This window comes from Martes martes (assembly GCF_963455335.1).
Source record: "Martes martes genome assembly, chromosome: 8".
Lineage (NCBI taxonomy): Eukaryota > Metazoa > Chordata > Mammalia > Carnivora > Mustelidae > Martes > Martes martes.
In genome coordinates this window covers 8,856,972-8,870,282 of record NC_137895.1, presented here as the reverse complement: position 1 = coordinate 8,870,282, position 13,311 = coordinate 8,856,972, and the positions used below count along the sequence as shown (strand labels likewise).

Here is a 13,311-nt window from a genome sequence, read left to right as displayed (position 1 = left end):
CCAAGGAGCTGGGAGCCCGATGCGGCGACGAGATCCTGGAAGTCCAGGATCATGACCTGAGCCGAACGCAGTCGTTCAACCAACTGAACCACCCAGGTGCCCGTGATTATTATTTTATACCTAGAAACTTCACAACTCCCTGATGTCATCAATTAGAAACTCATCTTTTCAATTTCTCCTAAGTGACACCATTCCCCTGCTACCAGTGCACAGTATTCTACCTTCTACCGTAATCAAGGAGTTTGCCTGTTCTTTAGCTTCCTGTGAATGTAATCATATAGTATGTACTCTTTCGTATCTGATTCCCATGGCTTAAAATGCTTGTGAGATTTATCCGTATTTTGTGTGTATCAGTTCCTTTTTTTTTTATGACAAGTATTCCATTGTATGAATATACCACAATTTGTTTATCCATTCTCCTCCATATGGGCATTTGGACTGTTTCCAAATTTCAGCTGTTATGAATAAAGCTACTATGAACATTCTTATTCAAATCTTTTTATGGACAAATGTACTCATTATTCCTGGATATTTACACAGAACCAGAATGGCTAGGTCATAGGATAGGTTAGCTTTTAACTTCATTGAAACTGCCAAACCATTTTCTAAATGATTTGCCACTTCTTATATTTTCAATTTTCATCTTAAAATCATTGTTGATTCATATTCAGTTGTAAGAAATAGTACAGAGTGATCCTGTGTATCCTTTACCCAGTTTTCCCTAAAGGTAACATCTTAAAAACTGTAGTACAATATTATCCAAGATATTGACATTGATACAGTCAAAATAGAGAATATTCTCTTCACCATAAAGATCCTTCCTGATACTTTTTTATTACCATAGCCTCTCCCCCCACAACTACTAATCTGTTCTCCATTTCTGTAATTCTGACATTTGAAGAATGTTATATAAAAGGAATCCTACAGGATATAACCTTCTGGAATTGGCTTTTTTCACCTGGCATAATTCCCAGAAATTCATCCAAGTTGTTTCATTTATTAATAACTTGTTCCTTTTTATTGCTCTGTAATATCCATGGTATAGATGTATCACAGTTTGTTTAACCTGTCAAAGGAAATCTGGATTGTTTCCAGATTTGGGTTACTATAAATAAAGTTGCTGTTAACACTATGTACAGGTTTTTGTATGAAAATAAATTTTCATATCACTGGGATGTATGCCTAAGAATGCAATGCTGGGTTGTATGGTAGTTGCATGTTTAATTTTTAAGACACTGCCAAACTGTTTTCCAAAAGTTACACAATTTTACATTTCCACTGGTAATATTTGAGTGATCTAATTTCTCCACATGTCTGCCAAAACTTGGTGTTGTCATTTTTTATTTTAGCCACTTTGATATTTCATTATGTGTTTTTTTTTAAGATTTTATTTATTTATTTATTTATTTATTGGACAGAGAGAGATCACAAGTAGACAGGAGAGGCAGGCAGAGAGAGAGGGAGAAGCAGGCTCCCTGCTGAGCAGAGAGCCTGATGCAGGGCTCGATCCCAGGACCCTGAGATCACGACCTGAGCCGAAGGCAGAGGCTTAACCCACTGAGCCACCCAGGCGCCCCTATATTTCATTATGTGTTTAAAATTACATATTTCTAACAGGTGATATTGAACATCTTTTCATGTGCTTATCTGCTATCTTTATTTGCTGAAGTGATGGTTGTTGTTGCCCATTTTCTAGTTGGATTGTTTGGTTTTTAACTGTTGGGATTTTGAGGTTTTTTTAATTTTTATTTTTTTTAAAAAGTAGACTCCCTGCCCAACATGGGGCCTAAACTCACGACCCTGAAATTGAGAGTCACATGTTCTACCAACTGAGCCAGGCAGGACCCCGAGGAGTTTTTTGTTTTGTTTTGTTTTTATGCTCCAGATATTAGATATTAGTCCTTTGCTGGATATGTGGGTTGCAAATATTTTCTCTCAGGCTGTAACTTGTGTTTATACCCTTGTGTGATGAAGTCTAACTTTTTTTCTTTTAGAGATCATGTTTTTGGCTAGCCTTAGATCCCAAAGATTTTTCTCCAGTATTTTTAAAAAGTTTGATAGTTTTACATTTTACATTTGGCTAGCCTTAGATCCCAAAGATTTTTCTCCAGTATTTTTAAAAAGTTTGATAGTTTTACATTTTACATTTAAGTCCATGATCCACTTGGACTGAATTTCTACGAGGTTTACATTGAGGTTCATGGTTTTGCCTATGACTGTCCAGTTGTTCCAATATCATTTGTTGAAAAGGTTCTCTTTCCTTCATTGAATTCCTTTGATTCCTCTGTTAAAAATCAATTGGCTATATTGATGTGGGTCTTTCTTGGTTTTCTATCCTAGGTATCTATCTCTCTATCCATACCACACTCTCTTGATTACGGTATCTATGCAATAGGCTTTAATATCAGGCAGCGTGATTACTTCCACTTTATTCTTCTTTTTCAGATGGTTTTAGCTATTCTAGGGCTTATGCCTTCCCATATAAATTTTATAATAACTTTGTTATCTCTGTATAAAAAAAACTGCTGGAATTTTGACAGGAATTCCATTAAACTTATAGAGTAATTAGGGACATCTTTATTATGACAAGTCTTTCACTCCATGAACATATATGTTTGACTAGTCTTTAAGTTCCTTCATTAGTATTTTATAATTACGTATTTTATAATTCTCAGCATACTGATTCTACACAGGTTTTGTTACAATTATACCCAAGGATTTCATTTTGGAGCATTAACTGCAAATTGGATGTGTCTTAATTTCAGTTTCAACATGTTCACTCTTAGTACATAAAAATGTTAACTTATTTATGTATGTTGATCTTATACCCTGTAACCCTACTGAATTCACTTGCTGGTTTTATGAGGGTTTTTTGTTGTTTTTTGTTGTCAATGCCACTAGTTGTTTAAGATTTATTTTTTTATTTTAGAGAGAGCACATGCATGTGGGAAGCGGGGCAGAGGGAGAGGGAGAGAGAATCTGAAGCAGACCCTGCGCTGAGTGCAGAGCCCAACACAAGGCTCGATCCCATGACAACAAGATCATGACCTGAGCCAAAACCAAGAATCAGATGCTCAACCAACTCAGCCACCCAGACACCTGAAGTTTGTTTTTTTTTTCTCTTTGAGATTTTCTATGCAGAGTATCTGAAAATAAGGACAATTTAATTTTTTCCTCTCTATTTTATATACCTTTTTTTATTGCAGTGGCTGGAACTTCCAGTGTTATGTTGAATAAGTCCTGGCCTTGTTCCTGATCTTGAAAGGAAAGCTTGCACTGTTAAGAATGATGCTATTGTGGGTTTTGTATAGATTATCTTGATCAAACTAAGGAAATTCCTTATTTCTAGTTGCTGAGTTTTTATCACAAATGGGTGTTGAATTTTGTTAATAAATACTCTTCTGCATCAATTGACAAAATCCTATGATTTTTCTTCTTTCATTTGTTGATATGATGAATTGCATTGACTGGCTTTCAAATGTTGAACCACACCTGGATTAAATCCCACTTAGACCTGGTGTGTAATTTTTTTAAAATACATGGCTGGATTTGATGGGTAAAATTTTTGAGGATTTTTGCATCTAATTTCATGAGAGATAATAGTCTATATTATACACACACACACACACACACACACACACTTTGTAATGCTTTTTTCTGGGTTTAGTGGCAGAATAATACTTGCCTCATAAAATGAACTGGGAAGTATTCCCTCCTGTTTTCTGAAATACTTCTGTGTGATAATAGTGTCAATTATTATTTAAATATTTGACAGAATTCTCCAGTAAAACCATCTGAGCCTGGAGATTTCTTTTTCAGGAGACTGACACTGCAAATTCACTTTAAAAAAAAATGGTTATAGAACTATTCAGGTTCTTTTTCATTTTCTTTGAATTTTGGTAGTTTGTGCTTTCTGAGAAATTGTTCTAGTTCTTCTAAATTGTCAAATTCATGAGCACAGAGTTGCTGGCAGTAATTCTTTATTATATCTTTATAGCTATAGGAACTGCAGGAATATCCCATTTCATCCTGATATCGGTAACCTGGGTCTTCTCTCTTCATCAGTCTTGCTAGAGGTTTATCAGTTTTATATTTTTCAAAGAACTAGATTTTGTCATGTCATTCACTTTCTGGTAACAGTTCTCCTGCTTTCAATTTCACTAATTTCTGTTCTTTATTTTCTTTCTTCTGTTTCATGTAGGTTTATTTTGCTTTTCTTAGTTTTTTCAAAGAAACTTAAATTATTGATTTTATACCTTTTCTCTTTTCTTTTTTTTTTTATTTTTTATTTTTTATTTTTTTAAAGATTTTTATTTATTTATTTGACAGAGAGAAATCACAAGTAGGCAGAGTAGCAGACAGAGAGAGGGAGAAGCAGGCTCCCCGCTGAGCAGAGAGCCCGATATGGGGCTTGATCCCAGGACCCTGGGATCATGACCTAGGCCGAAGGCAGAGGCTTTAACCCACTGAGCCACCCAGGTGCCCCCCTTTTTCTCTTTTCTAATACAAGCATTTAGTGCTATAAATTTCCTCCCCACCACTATTTTACCTGTGTCTCATATATCTTCTCATTCAATTCTATGCATTTTAACACTTTCTGTGAGACTTCCCCTTGACAATGAAAAATTTAGAAGTTTATTTCAGGTAAGATCCTCATGAGTTTATATTGATATACCTTCAATCCAATTCAGGTCTGTGAGGTCATGACAGTCTCTTCTATCTTAAATTCATATCTCCTGGGGCGCCTGGGTGGCTCAGTGGGTTAAGCCGCTGCCTTCGGCTCAGGTCATGATCTCAGGGTCCTGGGATCGAGTCCCACGTCGGGCTCTCTGCTTGGCAGGGAGCCTGCTTCCCTCTCTCCCTCTCTCTCTGCCTGCCTCTCTGTCTACTGTGATCTCTCTCTCTGTCAAATAAATAAATAAATAAATAAACCTTTAAAAAAAAATTCATATCTCCTTTCCCTCATGCCAAGAATCCCAGTTCTCAAGGGCACCAAAGATGATACAAAGATGATACTCATTTGATTCATTCCACATTATACTCACAATAATCTTGGGTCAAAAACACCAACATCTTAGAATAAAAACACCAACTGAATGCAATGAACATTTGTTTAATTTTATTTTACATTTTAAAGGATTACTTTCTTTAGTACAATCTTGTTTTATAATCATGCAAAAATATTTCCAGGATTTCAATGACAAATCTGAAACCACTGTATAATCAAAGGAACCTATCTTCTATTTATCCTCTCAACCTTATTCCCCTTTCCCTTTATGAGTAACCTCTTCTTTATTTTTAATGTTATAGCTGATCTTTAATATAAACAAATGGAAAAATCCAAGAATGGACCTAAACATAAATGGGAATTTATTATGTAATAGGAACCACAATTCAAGTCAATGGGGAAAACATGGATTGTTCAATAAATGACATTGAGACAACTGATTATCATTTGTAAAAATACAGTTTAAAAGGTGAATCTTTACCTCTCCCCATTCATCAAATAAATTTTTGATGGGTAACATTTAAAGAGATTTTTAAAATTAAAGCATAAAAGAAGTAGGTCAGTTTTTTACAAAACTAAACATACGCTTACCACACAACCTAGCAATTGCAACCCTTGGTATTTACACAGAGGAGTTAAAAACTTATGCAAAACCTACACACAAAACCTACACACAATTGTTCACAGTAGCTTTATTCATAATTGCCAAAAGTTGTAAGCAATCAAGATGTCTTTCAAGAGGTGAATGGGTTAATAATCTTTATATCCAGACCATGGCATATTATTCAGTTTTAAAAAGAAATGAGCAGTCAAGCCATGAAGAGACACAGAGGAATCTTAAATGTACGTTACTAAATTAAAGTAGTAGTTTGAAAAGGCTACATACTGTATGATTCCAACCATACGACTTTGGAAAAGGCGAAACTAAGGAGATAGTAAAAGGAGCAGTGGTTGCCAGGGGTTAGCAGGCAGAGGAATGAACAGATGGAGAGCAGAGGATTTTTATACAATGAAACTATTCTCCGTGATACTATAATGGTAGATATAGGACATTACACATTTGCCAAAAGCCAGAGAATACACAACACCAAGAGTGAACCCTAGTGTGAACTATGGTCTTTGGATGGTAATGAGCGTTGATTTATGTTCATTAATTATAACAAATGACCACTCTGGTGTGGTTGTTAATAGTGGGGGAGGTCATATGGGGCAGAGGCAGGTGGGGGTACACATGGGGTATATGGGACAGCTTCTTGCTTTCCATTCACTTCTGCTGTGAGTCTAAAATTTACCTAAAAAATAGCTTGTTACATAAAAAACCAGGATGGGGTGGGTGCCTGGGTGGCACAGTTGGTTAAGTGTCTGACTCTTGGTGTTAAGTACCCGACTCTTGGTTTGGGCTCAGGTTCTGACCTTGGGGTCATGAGACTGAGCCAAGCACGAACCTGAATTTTGAATCTCTCTCACCCTCTCTCTGTGCCTCTCTCCCGACTCTCTCTAAAATAAATAAATAAATCTTTAAAAAAAAAATAAGTAAAAGCCAGGGTGATATTTAATAAAAACTTAGACTACAGAAGGCCTTTCTAAGAATGACTTAAAATCTATGGGGTGCCTGGGTGGCTCAGTTGGTTAAGCAGCTGCCTTCGGCTCAGGTCATGATCCCAGCGTCCTGGGATCGAGTCCCGCATCGGGCTCCTTGCTCGGCGGGGAGCCTGCTTCTCCCTCTGCCTCTGCCTGCCACTCTGTCTGCCTGTGCTCTCTCTCTCTCTCTGACAAATAAATAAATAAAATCTTTAAAAAAAAAAAAAAAGAATGACTTAAAATCTAGAAGCCATAATGGAAAGGAAAATGTGATTACCTTTTAACAAAAATTGAAGACTTCTTTAAGGCTGTGATATTGTGATTTATAATAAATATATATTTAGGTTTTGTTTACGGTTCCTGGCACAGAATCTTGTAATTTCCTAAGTAATAAGAGCACTAGGAGTGTCTTTTGTTTTAATATTTGGTCTTTGATCCCCGCTCCTGACACAGAGCTCCTAAATCCATTGGAATTTTCAGGGCAATCAGAGAGTCTTCTGTTCTATGAAGTGACTCTTTTTTTTTTTTTTAAGATTTTTTTATTTATTTAACAGACAAAGATCACAAGTAGGCAAGGAGGCAGGCAGAGAGAGAGGAGGAAGCAGGCTCTCCGAGGAGCAGAGAGCCCGATGCGGGGCTCGATCCCAGGACCCTGGGATCATGACCCGAACCGAAGGCAGAGGCTTTAACCCACTGAGTCACCCAGGCCCCCCTATGAAGTGACTCTTGATGGGCTCCTGGACAGCTTCAGGATGGGGACCGGTCATCGGAAAGACCAAGCCATGATTAGAAGCCGGGAACTTTCAGTCCCACACCCCATCCTCCTGGAAGGGGAGAGATACTGGAGATGGAGTAAAGGATCAATCATGCCTATGTGGTGAAGCCACCATGAAAATTCCAAATATTTGGGGTTCAATGTGCTTTTGGGTTGGTGAATATATGTACACGCCAGGAGGGTGACAGACCAATTCCATGGGGACAGCAACTCTTGCACTTGGGAAACTTCTTCATAGGCCTTACCCTATGCATTTCTTCATCTGACAATCCATCTGCATCCTTTCTCATATCCTTTATTATATAATAAACCAACAACTGTAAGTAAAAATTTTTATGAGTTCTGTGAGCTGTTCTAGCAAGTAATCAAACCCAAGGAAGGGGTGACAGGAATCCCAGTTTCTAGTGGTGGGTCCGAAGTACAGGAGACAACTCTGGGCTTGCAATAGGCATCCGAAATGGGAGGTGGGGGAAAGGGAGCTTTGGGGACTGTGCAAGCAGCCTGTGAAATCTGATGCTATCTTCAGGTAGACAGTGTCAGAAATGAGTTAAATGGCAGGACACCCAGCTGGTGTAGCAGAGAATAGCTTGGTGTGTGGAAAGCCCACATCTCTGCTGTCAGAAGTGAAGTGTGACCACAGTGTGAGATGAAAAAAAGAAACAAAGGAAGAGCAGTGCGCTTTCCTTTCACAAAGGCCAAAAAAAAAAAAAAAAAAGCCATAAAGTAAAAAATCAAATGAAAAACTGAATAGACAAAGAAGCAGACAATGGGCTAATCACTTAACAGCCAAATAGCTCTTAGAAACTGGTAAGAAAGGGGCGCCTGGTTGGCCGAGTCAGCAAGCCTCTGCCTTTAACTCAGGTCCTGGGGTTCTGGGTCCTGGGATCGAGCTCCATTATCAGGCTCCCTGCTTGGTGGGAAGCCCACTTCTCCCTCTCCCACTCCCCCTGCTTGTGTTCCCTCTCTCGCTGTGTCTCTCTGTCAAATAAATGAACAAAATCTTTAAAAAAGAGAAAAAGAAACTGGTAAGAAAAAGAGAAACCAGAAAAAATGAGCAAAGGATATGAATAGAGTTCATAATAAGAAAGAAACACAAATTCCCAATAAACACATGAAAAGTTGTTCTAATCTTACCTATAATTATCATGGAACAAAGTAAAACAAACTTTTCCCACCTCTCAGACTGACAAAAATGTACAAGATGATAATACTCGGTTATTTGCGAAGAAGAGGGGATATGTTTTTGGTGGATATAAATTGGTGCAATTCTGGGGAGGGCAGTTTAGGAGGACTCTTCAAAATGAAAAATAAATATAACCTTTCAATAACTCCACCTTTAGGACAACATCATAAACAATGTATATAAGAGCCATTATTACAACATTGCTTTCAATAGACAAAAACATAAAAATATTCAGGGGGTGGTGAAATAAATGAAGATTCATTTATGCATCAAGAATACAGCAGTTATGGGGCGCCTGGGTGGCTCAGTGGGTTAGGCCTCTGTCTTCGGCTCAGGTCATGATCCCAGGGTCCTGGGATCGAGCCCCGCATTGGGCTCTCTGCTCAGCAGGGAGCCTGTTTCCCCTTCTCTCTCTGCCTGCCTCTCTGCCTACTTGTGATCTCTGTCTGTCAAATAAATAAAAATCTTAAAAAAAAAAAAGAATACAGCAGTTATACAGACTGATAGAGAAAGGAATTCATAATCTACAGTTTAGCGAAAAAAGATTTGGGACTCTATACATTAAATGATTACACCGATTACTTAAAAAGATGTCCAAGATGTATCGCTTAGTTCAAAGCACACTTCAGAGCAGTACATACTGAACGGATCCCTTTAGGTTAAAGAAATGCATGGACACAGAAAATTTCCTTCCCAAATCTCGAAGAACTTAGTTAGTAACGGATGCCTCTGAGGAAGGGAATAGAAGGTGTACACGGAATTAAGAAGAAACTTTCACTCTTTACCATTTCATATCGTTTGAACTTTTCCCCGTAATTATCTTCCAACTTAAAAAGAATAAAAATACAAACATGAAAATAAAAAAGGACTTTAAAGCATGAAGTAATGATGCAGGTAAGAAGTAAAGGGATGATGGATTAGCATGATTAGAATAGGTATAATTTCCACTTCCCTAACAGCTATGATGAGTTCAAATTTTTGCAAACATAATAAATGATATGCTAATAAACCCGAGGATAAAAACTGTTTACTCTTCGTTTAGCAAAATAATAAACAGAGACAGTAGGAAATAAACATTTATCTTCCATCACTAGTAATTTAGCAACTCACAACTAGACCGAAGGCTTTGGTCAGCTTTAATTTTGTGTGAACCAATTCATAGCATCCCTATCTGTTGCTATAGAAACAACTGTGACCAAAAAAAAAAAAACCAAAAACCCCAAACATAACACTTATTATTGAATCTCACCAAACAGGAAAAGAGGAAGGTCTTTCAAGGTGGTGAAAAGCTACATATAACCTTATTAATTAGCAAATTTAATAATAAAAATTCTGGACAGTACGCAGAGAGAAAACAGATCCTTGTCTAAGTGTCATACATTTGCAGGCTTTTCTTAGTTTTGAAAGTATCACAGGCGAGCACTGTTCTGCTTTTGAAAGCCCTATTCTGTTAAGAATTTTATTTACTGCTTTTAGATCATTCTTTCATTTGTAGAAAGAGAATAAAGAGGTTTCTATTTAAAGTTTTTAAAAGATATTTTTAAGCACCCTTCATCTGCCTAAGCAATCAACAGTATCATTTCTATTTCGTTCTTATTAAGAACATGAGAATTTTAATGTAGATGTAGTACATTTGGCAACAACAATTAGATTTTACTGTTCAGCCTGGTAGGTGTTGTCTTCTGCCACAAAAGGAGATTTCTGAAGAGGACATATTGGGTTGCATCAAATGTTCCTGACGGTAAGAAGAGGAGATGCTTGTCAATAGAATGATGGAATCGTGTCACGATATAGTACTAATGAATTGAAAAAGGAAAATCCAGCTTTAAACTTCTTTTGAGAGAAGGGCACCATTTTATGCTAACTGATGTAAGATGCTGAATGATGTAAATCAGTTATAGTGGTTCCTCTCAAGTAAGAGAAAACAGTAATAATGAGAATTGGAAGACTGATACAAAAAAGCTAGGTGCTATTTTATGCCTTTGTTAGGGTCCAAAGCATATAAGATTATTCAAGTCTATTTTCTCCCTTAAAAGCCAGCAGCAGCAAATAAAACTGGTCTCAAATTTAAGAATCAATTTTTCTTAATGTCAAATTTTTAAAAATAATCTGATATACGAAAGACTTTAGGGTTTGAAGCCAACAGCTAAGAAAGAAATCTTGAGACGTCTTTGGTGTAAAAAGGTGGTTTTATTAAAGCATGGGGACAGGACCCGTGGGCAGAAAAAGCTGCACCGGGGTCTTGAGGAGTGGCCCATTATATACTTTCAAGTTGGGAGGGGGTTAGGGATGGTGTGAGCCTCCCAGGTATTTAGGAAGCAAGGTTTCCAGGATCCTGAGGGGGTTAACTATTGTTGGGAAAAGTCATTTATTATTGTTTAGTAAACCCTCAGTCATGAGACCCTTCAGATGTATATCAGTGGGTCATATGCTTGGAAGATGATTGCCAACATGTATGGGGGGGGGCGGGAGTGAAGGGTAGAGGTAAAGGAAGTTTCCAAAGGAATCTTTTTATGTTAAAGAAGACTTACAGGGTCCTGGAGGTTGGGCTAAGATTACCTTTTGCCCTTGGCAAAGTATTAACATTTAGGCAGCTGAGTCCCTAGAGGAATGTCACTCTGCCTGTTTCAAGGACTTGTCAATGGACTCTAAGTAATAAGGAAATTTAATGACTTTTCTTCTCCCTTTGTTTCCCATGTCATAATCTATGGATTTTCAGTCTGTGGGCTACAAGCAATTAAGGAACAGTGAAATTTTAATTTTATGTACTTTTCTGAGCTGCTAGAAAATCTGGTAAATCCAATACCTAACTGGGTTTGGGAAAGGGTTAGGAACAGATGGTCAATAAACAATTCCAGCCACTCTCACTGGAACGGTGGCAGGCCAAGAGGAAGACCAAATAAGCCTCTTTTACAAGAAAGGGAGAGAGGGAAGTTAATATGGAGCATCTACTATTCAGTCATTTCTTCATTAACAAATATTTGGCAAATGAAGATTCAGTAACGAGTAAGACTAAAATGGTTTCTACTCTCGAGGAGCTTGCCTTAGAAGGAGAAACACACATGAGACAGAAAAACAAATGAGCGAATGAGATAATTGCAAATAATCTTGAGTTGAACAGATTGCCAGTCAAGATGGTTCTGTAAGTTCACACTTTGGGGATACCAACCTTCCCCAAACACACAGCAATGGCAGAGAAAATACGAATGTTAAAATTAAAGACACAGGTCATGCTCAGAAACAAGATGGACATCTTCATGGATAAGAGCATGAACAGAAACATGATGGTATTCAGAACGTGCAAGGAACTCTCAAAACTCAATGGTGATAAACAAACAGTTCAATTAGAAAATGGGCAAAAGATCTGAACACACATTTCACCAAAGAGAAGTTATGATGGTACAAAGAAGCACATGAAAAAAATGTTCGACATCATTAGCTATTTGGGAAACACAAATTAAAACCACAATGAGATACCATCACAGACCTATTCGAGTATCTAAAATAAAAACGGTAATGGCAAAAGTTGGTGGGGACGCAGGGAAACTGGAGCTCTCATACATTGCTGGTGGGAATGTAAAATGTTATAGCCGCTCTAGAAAACAGTTGGACAATTTTTTTTTTTTTTTTACCAAATTTAGTATGCACTTACCACACCCCCCAGCAATCACATCCTTAGACATTTATCCTAGAGATTTGAAAACGTCACAGCCTGAATGGATCTCTAGAGTATTACATTGAGTGGGGGGATAAAAAACTATCTCAAAAGGTTGTATACTGTCTGGGTTCATTTACATAATATTCTAGAAATAATAAAACTACAGAGATGGAGAAGAGATTAGGGCTATCAGGGGATGAGGTGGTTAAGGGGTGGGGAGGAGACGGGGTGGGTAGCAGGACAGACTGCTTTTGTGCGGACATAACACTTCTGGATCTTGATTTTGGTGCTGGTTACACGAATCTATACTTGGAATAAAATTGCTTAGGAAACTGCGCCCCCCCCCCACCCGACACACATACATAAATACAAGTTAAAAAACTGAATACTGAATTGAAAATTTGGAAACTGAGGGCCTGCAGTCAGTCAGCAGTAACATAGCGACGGCCACCTCTGTTTCGATACTGTGACTTGTACTACAGTCACAGACGACACCAGCGGGGAGGGGGATGCTGGGTACTGGGTACTTGGGACTCTGTACCTATAGCTGCAGCTGCCTCCAAGTCTATAATTTTATTTCACAACAAAAAGGTTTTTTTCGATGAGGAGAGGAAGATGGACTGTTCAACAACCAAAATATTATTTATCTACGGGGGTGCAAAGACAATAAAACCCGTCTTAACGCTATATAACAAAATTCTAGAGGGCACAAGGAGTCCATTTAGAAGAAAAAGTCAGAGATCTTTATGATATTGGCATAAAAAGAATTTCTTAAATAAGATGTTTTTAAAAGATCAGCTATAAAGGGAAACTTCGATAAACTAAACTTATTCTTATTTAAAACTGTGTATAGCCAAAAAAAAAAAAAAAAAAAAAGCCAACAAAAAAAGAAGTTCAAAGACAAGCACCATTTCTCTCAGAACATACGAAACTGCAGCCGGAAAGGACAAGGAGACAAATTCTCCCCTTGGGGCCTCCAGAGAGGAATGCAGCCTGCAGACGCCTTCATGGGGGCCCAGAGAGACCCGTGTCAGACTTCTAACCTACAGAACTGTAAAATAACACATTTGTGCTGATTTAAGGCACTGGGTTGGCGGTAATTTGTT

At 37.8% G+C, this 13,311-nt stretch overlaps 1 protein-coding gene across 1 annotated transcript in view; it reads right to left on the bottom strand.

Moving 5' to 3' along the window:
• Window positions 1-13,311, bottom strand: part of ENTHD1 (ENTH domain containing 1) — a gene marked incomplete at both ends in the record, with an annotated part of 96,807 nt that overhangs the window by 47,341 nt on the left and 36,155 nt on the right. The window lies entirely within an intron of this gene.